Raw genomic sequence first — 12,979 nt, forward strand, 5'->3', positions numbered from 1 at the left:
AGAGTGAGGTCGATCCCACAGGGATTGATGGATCAAGCAACTTTAGTGGGTGATTAGTTTAGTCAAGCTAACATTGAAGGGATATTGGATGAAATGTAGCCAACAGAATTGTAAATGACAGGAAATTTAAAGTTGCAGAATGTAAATGGCAGGAAACTTAAAGAACAAGAAAGTAAATTAGCTAAAATTTAAATTGCAAGAAATATAAATTGCATGAAAAGTAAAGGGGCTGGGGTGTTGGAAATTAAATAGAGCAATAGATGAAAATTCAGAATTCTTGCAGAAAGCTTAACTTGCAGGAAAGTAAATTGGGATCATGAACAGAAATGTAAAATGAAGAACAAGTGCAGAAGAGTTAAATTGCTTGAAAGTTAATTGAAAGCCAATGGAACAGTAAAAATAGAAGAGCAGCCAAGAACTCAACTCAATTTCAAAATAAAAAAGATCTCAGGGAATCAATGAGACTAGAAAACAAGTCTAGATCTCAATTCCTTCCTTGATCAAAGTAGAAGACAACTTGCAGAAGAGAAGAAAGATGAAAGCAGTAAAAGAAACTTCAGATCCAATTTCTTAATTTCCTCAATTATGCAGAAGAACACAAATGAATTTCAGATGGAGGATTGAAACAGAATTCCTTCAATTCTTGATCCAAAATTTAAACTGAAAGGAAAATTAAAAGAGAGAGCTATCTACTACTACTACTCCCTAATGGAGCCAGCCTTCTTCCCAATCAAGCTCCAATTGATGCCTTTATATAGGCTTTACTAAATGAAAAATAAAAATGAAATTAAAACAAATTACAAAAATGAAAATCCTAATTTAATTGATCCATGTGCCTTTGAGTGATGATGTTGGCTTTGCTTGCTTTGGATTTGAGGAGAAATGGGTTTGGTTGGTCTTGATTCAATTTGGAGAGGAATTGAATTTAAATGGAATTTTGGTTGAATTTTGGCCCATGAGTGTTTGCTCCCAAGAGGCTGCCCTGCCCTTGTGGAGGGCAGAGCAGGAAATGGTGCGTGCGGGTATCCAATTTGCGTGCCAAGGCTTGGAAGCATCAGGATGCTGCCCTGCCCTTGTGGAGAGCAGGGCAGTGGTGGCATGGTGCGTGCCATGCTTCCCTGGGCCGTGTCAAAGTGATGCGCGCAAGCTCCCTTGTGTGTAGCGCTCCCCACTTCCCCTTAGGTGCTTGGTTCGAAACCCATGGGTAGCACTTGGAGTTGATTTTTCTTGGATTTTCTTCAAGAAGAGCACGACATTGCCCTGCTCGCTAAGAGGGCAGAGCAGAATAATGAGCGCTACTTTGCTTTGGAGTGAGGCTCCAGCTTCGAACCTTGGTGGAAGCACATTGGTTTATTTTCGCTTATTTTTGGCCCTTAAAGATGCCTTTCATTCCTGCCACAATTGTAACGACCCTAGTTTTTGAAAATCAAATAATTAGTTATTTGTGATTTATTTTAAGAAAATTATTTTACTAAAGGTAATTAAATGGAGTTTCATCATAATTGGAGTTTAAATTAATTAGAATGTTTATATAAACTTTATTAGATATTTGGTATAATTGAAATTATAAGTTTGATAATTGAAAAATAAGAAAGCATTGTATAATTTAATTTAAATAAGTTCTATTTTGAATGAATTATGTTATTAATTCGAACTCCTAGAAATTATTTTATTAGAAATGATTAGATTGATATTTATAAATACTTTAAGTTTAAGTCAATTAATGTTTGTGTACAATTTTTATTATGATTAATTACTTTATAAATTGAAATTAAAGTTTCAGAGATAGAAAAATAATAGAGATTTGTATGATTTAATCTAGAAAATTGATATTTGAATTTAAATTTTACTTTACAAAATATAATTAACTTGTTCATTTTATAATGTAAATTAGAAATAATTGATTAAACTTAGCAATATGTTGATATATAATGTTTCTAAATATTTTTAATAGAGTATATTTGATTCTAAAATTATCCTATCCTCCAATTTTATCAAAATATCTATTCATATCTATCCATATTCTTTTATAAAATCCTAATTTCTAACCCTAATTCCCAAATTAATTTACAAACACTAATTTCCCAAATACAGAAACCTAACCCAGTTACCCCTCACCCCAGCGCCGTTTCCCCCTTTCACTCACTCAGCTTCATCCCTCAACCCTAACAACTGCAGCCTCACCTTCCCTTACGTAACAAACACACACAATTAAACACACACACAGAGGCGAGCGCGAGCCAAGATCCACGCCGGAGAGCTGCCGCTGCTGGGTTCTGTCGCCGCCATCTTGCCCCTGCCAGCGAGCACGAAGAGTGAGAGAGATTGGGCAGAGAGAGAAGACTCGCGAGGGAGTCACCGCGGGAAGGGGGTTCTCCGCCGCGTCCCGTTGCCTGCGTCGCCGCCATCCACCCTCCCTACTGACAGTCGCCATTCGCGAAGAAGAGAGGGAGCTCGCCTTGCCGTCAGGTCTGCCATCAGATCCGCCGTCCCTCGCCGTTTCAGTCACCGCCGTCAGTGCCCTGCTGTCGCCGCCGTCGTTGCTGGGAGCTGCACCGCCATGACCAAACTCCTGCCGCTGAGAACCGCCACTGCTGCCGCCGGGAACGCCACTGCCATTTCAGTATCGTCGCTGGAGATCTAGTTGCCGTCGCCATCCTCACGAGCTGCCACCACGTCGTTGTTACTGAGTTGCAGCGCCGCTATTGGCGCACCCTGCTGCTGCTGCGTCTCACCAAGCCGCTGCTAGAGGAAGAAGGCTCGCCAGTCCTACCTCTGCTTCTAGTTTATGGAGTCTGAGAAGAAGCCACCGCCACTGTTGGAACTATTGGTTGTGTTGCTCTGTCCTTGCTCTAGATCCACTCTGAGCCATTACCATCACCGTTTGGCTGACGCTGAGACCTTTCACCATCACTGGAGCTGCCCAGAATCATCATGGTAGCTGCTAAGAGAGTAGAATGGATGTTAGAACTGCCAACGGAGCTGCTGGGTTTAGTGATCGTGAGTTTCGACATCGAGGTAGGGGATTTTATTTGAAATTAACAGCTTTTAACTTATGAATGCCAAAGAGGTTTAGTGAATAATTGCAAATAATTCATAAATATGATTAATTGATAGGAATAGGCTTGGTTTGAAGTTGTAAAATTTGGATTAATTTTGGTTAATGCTGTGACTGATATTGGTTTTCTAATTTTGATGGATTTGTTGGAAATTCTGATCTTATGTAATATTGCTGAATTGGTTGAAATCTGGTTGTGAATTGTATTTTGAATTATTTTATATTGGATTGGAATTTTAATATATTGGAATGGCTGTAAAATGAACTTGTGATGGGTTGGAATTGGTTGAAATGTGGCTGTAAGTGGTGATTTTTCTGAGTTATGATTTGAATTAAATGTGGTTGTGAACGGTGATTAAACTGGTGCTATTTACTAAATTAAAATAAGTTGAATTAATTATAAAGAAAAACTAACATGTTGATGATTGATGAATTGAGTTTGAATTGTGATTGGTTTTGTTGCGGTGAATGATTAACTGGTGATACTGATTTTGATTTGAGGCTCTAACTATTTCCGATTTTCTGATTGTTTGGCATTACTGAGAATCTTGTTATTTGATTATGTTGAGCTGGTTGTTATAAGCTGGTTTGCCTGATGGTTGCAAATTGACTGAAATTCTGTTCTTTGATGGATTTATATTGAATTGAATGATGTGCTGGTTATTTGATATATTGTAATGGTAGTGGATTTGGTTGGTGACTGATTGAAGATTGGTTTGGGAGATTAGTTATGAGTTTTTAAAGTTAGACTGGTTTACTTTTAGAAAAAAATAATGACTGGGTGAAATTCTGATTTTAATTGATGAAAGTATGTTAGTTCTTAAACTGAACTATGATGAGATGATTATTGAGAATCTGTTATGGAAGTTGTTGATAAATGGATGGAGAATTGATTGTGGTTAATTTTGAAAGGATTTTATGATAAGTGAAAAGTAAATATGAAATGGTGAGATTGGATTGATGGATTAGCAGAAATTGCGGAGTATGATTGATTTGTTAAATATTATGAATTGTGGATTTTCTGGTTGCTTGAGAATCTTGTATTTGATAATTGTTGAGAAAGGATTGTTGAATTGTTGAGAAAGAGGGAACCCGTTAGGGTGGCTAAGTCCGAGTTTTAGGGGAGGTGCTGCCGAAATTTTATAAAAAAATATGAGGTTTTATTTGAAAAGTTATTTTAGAACCTTTGAATTTGGAAAATTATATTACTTGACTTTTATTTAGTTAAGAAAAGAATTATTCTATTTTGAAGTCGATTTACCAAGAAAAGGTTTATACTTTCAAAATAAATTATTTAAGAAAGAAACCGTGTTTTAAGATTGAATTAATATGAAAAGAATTATGTTCTGGGTTTAAAATAAAGGATTGCTGTTTAGAAGTTTGATGAATTTATAATATTTGAATTGGAATAGTAAAGAGAGATGATTTTTGAATCTTTGGAAAAATTAGTAAACTTGAGAAAGAGTTTTATTTAATTACTTCTAATGAAAGCTTATGTTTTGAAAAATGTTTAATGAATTTAAAATAAATGATTTTCTTGAGTCTTTGATAGAGAGCTAAACTGAAAGATAGTTTTAAAGTTGGCTTGAGTCAAGATTGCTAAAGTAGAGATTATGACTGGCTTGATGGTTAAGATTTTTATGGATAAATGCCTGAGAAAGATAAGAAAGGTTTAAAGAAAAATGTTAAGAAATCAAAGGAAAAGAGAGAATGACGAATTGATATGTGGATTGTTGCGTTTTGGAAAGGAAGATGAAAAGTGATAAAAGGCGGGAAAACCCCACGAATTGTTAGTTGTTTAACTACGGGGAAAACCCATGAGTTGATAATTGGTTAAATTCGGGAAGTACCCACGAACTGAATGATCATTGATCTCGGGGAAACCTATAAATTGTTATTTGTTTTATATGCGGGAAAAACCCACGGACTGATAATCATTGATTACGGGAATAACCCATGAATTGTTGTATGTTGATCTCGGGTATAACCCACGAACTGAAGATCATTGTTTGCTGTGTATTGATCTCGGGTATAGCCCACGAACTGAAGATCGTGTTTGTTATGTATTGATCTCGGGGAAAACCCACGAACTGAAGATCTTTGTTTTGTTTGTGAATTGATCTCGGGTATAACCCACGAACTGAAGATCTCTGTTTTGTTTGTGAATTGATCTCGGGGACGCCCACGAACTGAAGATCACTGTTTCCCCTTGTGCGTATATTATGGGGTCGGGCTTTGCGCCGATTGCCGGTAGTCACGAAGGAGTGGTATTCTTACCACCGACACATATGCACTAAGGACACAAAGGGAAGCCATATCTGGGACTTGTTCCTAGGTAATGTCGGGTTGCAGGGTGTAAACCGACACGTGAGCTCATGGCCTGCTTAGGACAGACATGCATCATATTAGTTGTGTATTTGCATTTGGTTGTATTGCTTGTATTACTTGTTTGTGATTGTGTTGCTTGTCTTATTGTGATTTGTTTGTGTTGAATTGAGTTTCTTACCTGTGCTAGTAGTTTGTGAATGGATAGAGATGATTAATATCTGTTGTTATGACTTTGAATCAATTATGTGGCTGAAAGGTATTTAATATGACAAGTTTTGAAATTGAGATCGGTTTTGGGTTTAGAAATTCAAAGAAAGTAATTATTTAACTAAAGTAAGATTGACAAGTATTTCAAAGGGTTTGACAAAGATGGATTATTAAGCAAAGTTAATTATTTGCATGTTAATCATTACTTTTACGGCATTCCCATTCCCTACTGAGAACGTGTGGTTTGTTCTCACCCCAAAATCTTCCACCCTTTCAGTGACACAGGTTCGAAGACTCCGTTTGAAGCTGCAGGCGATCATAGATCTTATTTATGAGTTAAGTTTATGACTCGAGTTATTTTCATAGAAGTTCCCTCGCTCTTATTGCTTAACATTTTTATTTTATACAGAGGGATAAGATTTGTATGCGAGTTTTATTTGAAATCTTTTGTATGACAGATATTATTATTAATGATTATGTGATTATTATTACTTGGTGATGCTTGTTATATGATTTGATAAATAAAAACAAAATTTTCTGGTATTTTTACTAAAACAAAATCGCGATGTCGAACTAAAGGCTCAATAGTAAATAGTTAGTAAAGGAAAGCAGGTTGGTAACACCTCACTTTCGGTACGATCATGACGTTCTGGAAGTTGGGTCGTTACAACAATTGTATGCTAAATATGGATTGCTATATATCGTTGGAAAGCTCTGAATGTCAGCTTTCCAACGCAACTGGAAGCACATCAATTGAACGTCTGTAGCTCAAGTTATAACCCTTTGAAGGAGGCATGGTCATGCTGTGAGCGCCCAAATTTTACCTTAGCGAAAATTCTTGCTTCCAACCTCACTTTGCATCACAATTCTGCCCTGCCCTTTGCAAGAGCAGGGCAGTGTGTGCTGATTGCCTATTCTCCTTTAATTTGGTCATGGGCCAAGCTTTTAAAAGCGTGGCCTAAGCCTCCAAAGTGTTCTCCAACTTCAAAGTGTGCTCCAAAGCTCTTTTTTCCTCTTTTTTTTGTGCTTCCTTTTTAGCTTATTTTGTGCTTCTTTGCTTCTTTTTCTTCTTATTTCCTACAAGATTTATAAAATTAAAAGATCAAGAAAATATATCATTTAAGCATAAAAGCATTCAATATTTAAGCACAAATCATCAATTTCTTGTATGAAAAAGCTTAGAAAAATAGGTATATGATGACTTGTCATCAATTTGTACGAAGGGATTTCTGTTAGTTTAGAAACTATATCTATAACGCGACTATTTTTATAAATTCTTTACTAGCAAAAATCCCAACGTCAGACATTCTTGAAAGACCATGCGTATGCGTGGGTGACGCATATGCGTGGAAGAGTGCTCTTGACGCGAACACTTCTCTCTTCTTAAGAGCGCTGAAGGCGACGCGTACGCGTCGGTGACTGACGAGCGGATTTTCTATCGGTAAAGAATTCACAAATAAGTTCGCGTTGTAAGTATAGTTTCTAAACCAACGGAGAATCCTTTCATGCAAAAGTTTTGGTTGTCACAAGTAACAAACCAAGTAAAATTTTAAAACCGAAGTATTCAAACTTCGGGTCGTCTTCTCAAGGAATTGCAGGGAGGTGTGTTTTATTATTGGTTATGGAAAACAATATTCTAAGATTTTGGAAAGGTTTGAACAAGAGAAATAAATTGCAGGAATTAATAAATCAATAGCTAAGAAAACTCTTGGCAATGTATGAAAATTAGAAGTCTTATCCTAGTTATCCTTATCAATTGTGATGAGAATTGCCTGTTGCTCCCACTTAGTCAACCTCTAACTATGAAGGTAAGTCAAGTGGATAAATCAATATGAATCCTCAAGTCCTAGTCAATTCCCAAAGAAAGACTAGAGTTAGTGGAATTCAAGTCAATTAGCAACTTCCAATTATCAATCAACAAAAGAGTTTGATAACTCAAGAGTCTCTAATTACTCAACCAAAGCTAACAATATAGAAAGATAAATAAAAATCATATATCTGAAATACCTCAAATTGCATTAATAAAAGAAATCAAATCTAACATGGAAAAGTTCATAAGCCAATTTGGCAACATAAGTCAATAACAAGTAAAAGCATTAGAGTAAATAAAAGTAGAAGAGAAACATAAATTAAAGGAACATTGAACCTGGTATGAAGAAACAATCCTAATGACTAAAAGAGATCCCAATCCTAAAACCTAAGAGAGAAGAGAGAGCCTCTCTCTCTAAAAACTACATCTAATCCTAAAATTATGAATAATGAATGTTGTATTCTTGCTGTATTGAGTCACTGCATGTTCCCTAGCTTTATTCTGTATTTCTGGGCTGAAAACTGGGTCAAAACGCGGCCCGAAATTGCCCACATCATTTTTCTGAATTTTCTGCAGATCGCGCATGTCACGCGTACGCGTCTGTCATGCGTACGCGTCGTTTGACGATTTTCCTCTCCACGCGTGCACATCAGGCACGCGCTCACGTCATTTGCATGAACTTCAATCCACGCGTGCGCGTCAACCACGCACACGCATCGCTGTGATTTTGTCTAAATCGTGCGACGCATCACCCATACGTGCGCGTCGCTGTTCGCTGGTTGTCTCCTTTATTTCTTGTGCTTCTTCCCTTTTTGCAAGCTTTCTTTCCATCCTCTAAGCTATTCCTGCCCTATAAAGCCTGAAACACTTAACACACGGATCACGGCATCGAATGGTATAAAGGGAGATTAAAATACACAATTTTAAAGCTTTAGGAAGCAAGTTTTCAATCATAGAATAAATCCATAAAAGAATTGTGAAACCATGCAAATCATATGATTAGGTGGGTGAAAAGCTGATAAAAACCACTCAAGTTAGCACAATATAAACCATAAAATAGTGGTTTATCAACCTCCCCACACTTAAACATTAGGATGTCCTCATGATAAGCTCAGGAAGCTATAAAGAATGAATGGGGAAAATAAGTTCTTTAAGACAAATATATGCTATGATGATATTTTAAGAAAATAAGTTCATTATCATGAGATGCAACCTATGAATGTAACTATATGCTATGATGATTCTGTCTACTTGTTTAAAAGCAAATACGTTCTTTAAGACAAATATAAATAAAATTTCACTAATTCAATTTATATAGTAAGAACAGATAAAAATGTAGGAAGATAGCTCATGAAAGCAGGGAACATAGAATTAAGCATTGAACCCTCACTGGTAGTGTATATCACTCTGACTCTCTCAAATGTCTAGGGTTAATCACTCTACTATTCTCTAGTCATACTTTCTAAACTTTATTCTTCATCTAACCAATCACAAGTATTTAATGTAGCAATGCAAACATCGTGAGGTCTTTTCAAGGTTGTAATGGTGCTAAGGTAAAGGTGAGGATATATATATGGCTAAGTGAGCTATGAATTGAATCTTTGACTAATCTAAGCTCTCACCTAATATACACATACTCTATATAACTCTAAAATCATGCATAGCTACCCAAAACTCCCATTTTTTCATCTCATACTCATGCATCAACCTTTCTTTTAATTTTTATCACATATGCATTGATCTTTTTCTTAACTTAACTTAGCATTGGGGTAATTTTGTCCCCTTATTTATTTACTTATTTATTGAATATTTTTTTATTTTTTTATTTTTTCTCTTTTTTTATTTTTTTATTTTTATTTATTTATTTATTTTTTGAATAGAAAAATAAACATAACTTATCAATGCACATGGATTTATAATTTTTCTGGTCTCACATGAGTAGGTACCCAAATTCCCAATATTTTATCAAAGTAAAAACATAACACATTCCCTTATTAACCCATGTTCCCACAGTTTTCCCACACTTAGTTGATACAACCTCTATCTTAAGCTAACCAAAGATTTAATTGGGGTATTTAATTGTTTTTCTACTTAAGGCTAATGATGTGGTTATAGAACAGAAGGGAATTTAAAAAGCTCGAAGTGGCTAACAAGGGTGACATAAAAGGGTAAGCTTATTTGGGATAAGTGAGCAAAAACAAGTAATGGCCTCAATCATATGCAAGCATGTAAATACACTAAATAATGGACATATAGAATGGAATAAAGCAAAGATTGCAATCATAGAGAAAAAAACACACAAGAATAAAAATCACGGTTAAATAGTGTAACCGTATAATTAGGCTCAAAATCTCACGGGTTGTGTGTTCTTTGGCTCAAAAACCATGTTCCAAATACAACTTCAAACAAATTTAACACAAAAAATTTTCAATTTAAATTAGTGAAATACTATAAAAAGGGTCTTGAAAAAAGAAACTCATTGCTTTTACCAAGCAGTGGTAAAGTATGCACAAAATCAAGAAAATATGCAATCAAACATGTAAATGCAACAATGAACTAATAAATAAAATAAGATATTTGGTGTTAAGAAGAGAATAATTAACTCATGGAGATCGGTATCGACCTCTCCACACTTAAAGATTGCACCGTCCTCGGTGCATTCTAAGATGTGCAGGTGGTCGGGCAGTTTCAACTGGCTCCTTTCTCCAGAGATTTTGCAGATGGACTTGTCTGTTGCCCCATATAGAAGTTTCTCCCTTTTTCCTTCTTCGGTGGCCAGCCTGAAGGAAGAGAAAAAAGAAGAGCAGGAACCCAAAAATAATGATAGAAAACAAATAAAATTATGAGTGGGTAATGCCAAATCAAAATAAGGATCTCAAGTACATGGTAGCTATAACACATAATTGAGAGAACAATAGAAGCACATGGCATACCAGTGGTGCAAAATTTGCAACAATGAGGAGGAGTGTGGATAATGAAAGACAGTATAAGTGTATATCAATACAAATGGAGTGCAAGTATCATAAAAGAATAGCATTGACTTATGAATAATAATACCTAATCAAAATAAAACAAGTCATGAAGTACCAGAATAATTCAAGAAAAGATGCAACAGTTGAATAAGAGAATTTTAACACCAATGGAAAAATAATTAATTTAGAAAAGAAAATAAGAATATGCACAAAATTAAAATGTAATAAACGAAAGTATGTAAATAAATTAAGTAAAATATAATGAGAACTGAAAGAAAGGAAGAAGAAGTAAGGAAGAGAGGTGGAAGGAAAAATTAGGATTGGTGAAGAAAAGATAAGATTTCTGGCCTTGATTTGGATAAGCTGTGCGGCGCAGGCGTCGCGGATGCTTAGAGCACGCATTTGCGTGAGTTGCAAAATTTTCTGATGACGCGTACGCCTGGGGCATGCGTACGCGTGACTTGATTTGTGCCATTGGCGCGAGAGGAGCGTCGCGCCCGCGCAACTCTCTGTCTCATGCGCACTTATTGCCGAAAATTCAACTGACACGTGCGCATGAGGGACACGCACGCGTGGATGGTCTGATTTAGAAAATGATGCGAATGCGTCAGGGACGCGTACGCGTGATATGGCTTTGTGCTTCCAGCACCATTCCAGCACCACTCCATCCTAACTCTTTATCCATACATCTTTTACGTCGATTTTGTAGGGTCACGCGTGCGCGTGGGAGACGCGCACGCACGGGAGACCTGCACGCGTGAATGCATTGGTGCCTAAGGCACACCTCCAGCCACGCTCGCGCGTGACTTTCTGTTCATTCTTCCTTTTTGTCGCATGCACGTATGATGCCGACGCGCCAGCGACGCTGGCGCGTCGTGTGCTCTTGGTTTTTCTTTTTTTTTTAATATGCAGAATGCATAATGTAGATGCTGACATGATGAATGAGCACTAATAAAGATAGGATAAAATAAAACAAAGTAAAATAAAACTAAGACTGGAAAAGAACGATCATACCATGGTAGGTTGTCTCCCACCTAGCACTTTTAGTTAAAGTCCTTAAGTTGGACATTTGGCGAGCTCCTTGTCATGGTGGCTTGTGCTTGTACTGATAATTGAATCCCCACCAATGTTTGTAATTCCAATGGTCTCCGGGATCCCAAACTAGGCGCACACAGCCGTCAAGCAATCTAAAATAAGTGACAAGGCCCCAAAAGTGTTGACTGTTGGAATAAATTCCAGGGTCCCAAACCTTGCTTTTGCACCCGTCTTCATGTTGACCATCTTTGTTCCAACCGGGTGGCACGCAATCTAAATTCTCACTGAGACATCCAAACAGCATCCTAGACCCATTCAATTGAGATTTGTACCAACCTTTGTACTTTAATTTGGAGCATGCAACCATATTAAACCTTGCATGACAATTTCTACCACTAACCATCTCCCGCTTGCTCTTATAACCACAAAGAGCTCTAAGTTGCCCATTCGTCTCAAGCAAAGTATATTCAAGTGGGCTAATTAATCTTAGAGATGAGAGACTTACCCACTTGAATGAAGGGATGGATGGTGATGGCTTTGGGGGAGTGGTCTCCAACAACCTTGGCAGGGTGATCTCCAGCTCCATTCCTTTCGACTCCTCTTTGACAACTTCCACCTCTTTGCAAGCTTCTTCAATATCAACCTCTTCCTCTTAGCTTTCTTCCAATTCGATCTCTTCTTCATTGTTCACCAAGGGCATGGGAGGTTGTGCTTCTTCTTCTTTAATCTCCATGTCAAGTCCAATGGGAGATGATTCAATTATAGATAAGAATTCATCAATGATTGAATCCATCTCTTGATCATCCCCTTCAAAGTCTTCAACCATGATATGCCTTGGAGGTTGTACACCTTCCTCAACATCAATTTCAAATGTCTTTGAAGGAGGCTCTTTAACTTGAGTTTCCCATGGAGGTTTGATGCAAGTGCATATTTGCTTTATTAGTTAGTTAGTTTAGTTAGTTTTAGCTTAAATTCACTCATTTTCTCTAAATAAACAAGTCCTTTTATGAGTTTTGTTTCCATGCATGATGATATCAAGGAACATGTTAATTCTAGCCAAATTCATGCAAATGATTTAAGGAATGCATATATGAATGAGTATGAATGAATCTCATGAAATTTATTGCTTGAATTGGTAAGACTTTGAAGCTATTTCCCTTGTTGATGATAGGTGATGAAACAAGGAAGCATGGAAGCAAGAATGATGCAAGCTGGGCAAGAAGTTGGCGTTGCCAACTTGGGATTGGCGTTGCCAACTCCACAACACAAGGCAAGCTTGGTCCTGGAAGCAACCAAGGAGCAAAGTTGGCGTTGCCAACTTGAAGCTGGCGTTGCCAACGCCACACACAACCACACCAAGCAAGCTTGGCAACCCTGGAAGCAACCAAGGAGCAAAGTTGGCGTTGCCAACGCCACACACAACCACACCAAGCAAGCTTGGCAACCCTGGAAGCAACCAAGGAGCAAAGTTGGCGTTGCCAACGCCACACACAACCACACCAAGCAAGCTTGGCAACCCTGGAAGCAACCAAGGAGCAAAGTTGGCGTTGCCAACTTGAAGCTGGCGTT

At 37.3% G+C, this 12,979-nt stretch overlaps 1 long non-coding RNA gene across 1 annotated transcript; it reads left to right on the plus strand.

The window, feature by feature from the left end:
* The first annotated feature begins 2,082 nt into the window (after positions 1-2,082).
* On the plus strand, positions 2,083-6,084 carry LOC110276180 (uncharacterized). The gene is made up of 2 exons (XR_002368709.2): positions 2,083-3,018; positions 5,871-6,084. It is a non-coding gene; the product is annotated as an uncharacterized LOC110276180 (long non-coding RNA).
* Positions 6,085-12,979: the final 6,895 nt, after the last annotated feature.

Source organism: Arachis duranensis, unplaced genomic scaffold (assembly GCF_000817695.3).
Source record: "Arachis duranensis cultivar V14167 unplaced genomic scaffold, aradu.V14167.gnm2.J7QH unplaced_Scaffold_108580, whole genome shotgun sequence".
NCBI classification, from domain to species: Eukaryota; Viridiplantae; Streptophyta; class Magnoliopsida; order Fabales; family Fabaceae; genus Arachis; species Arachis duranensis.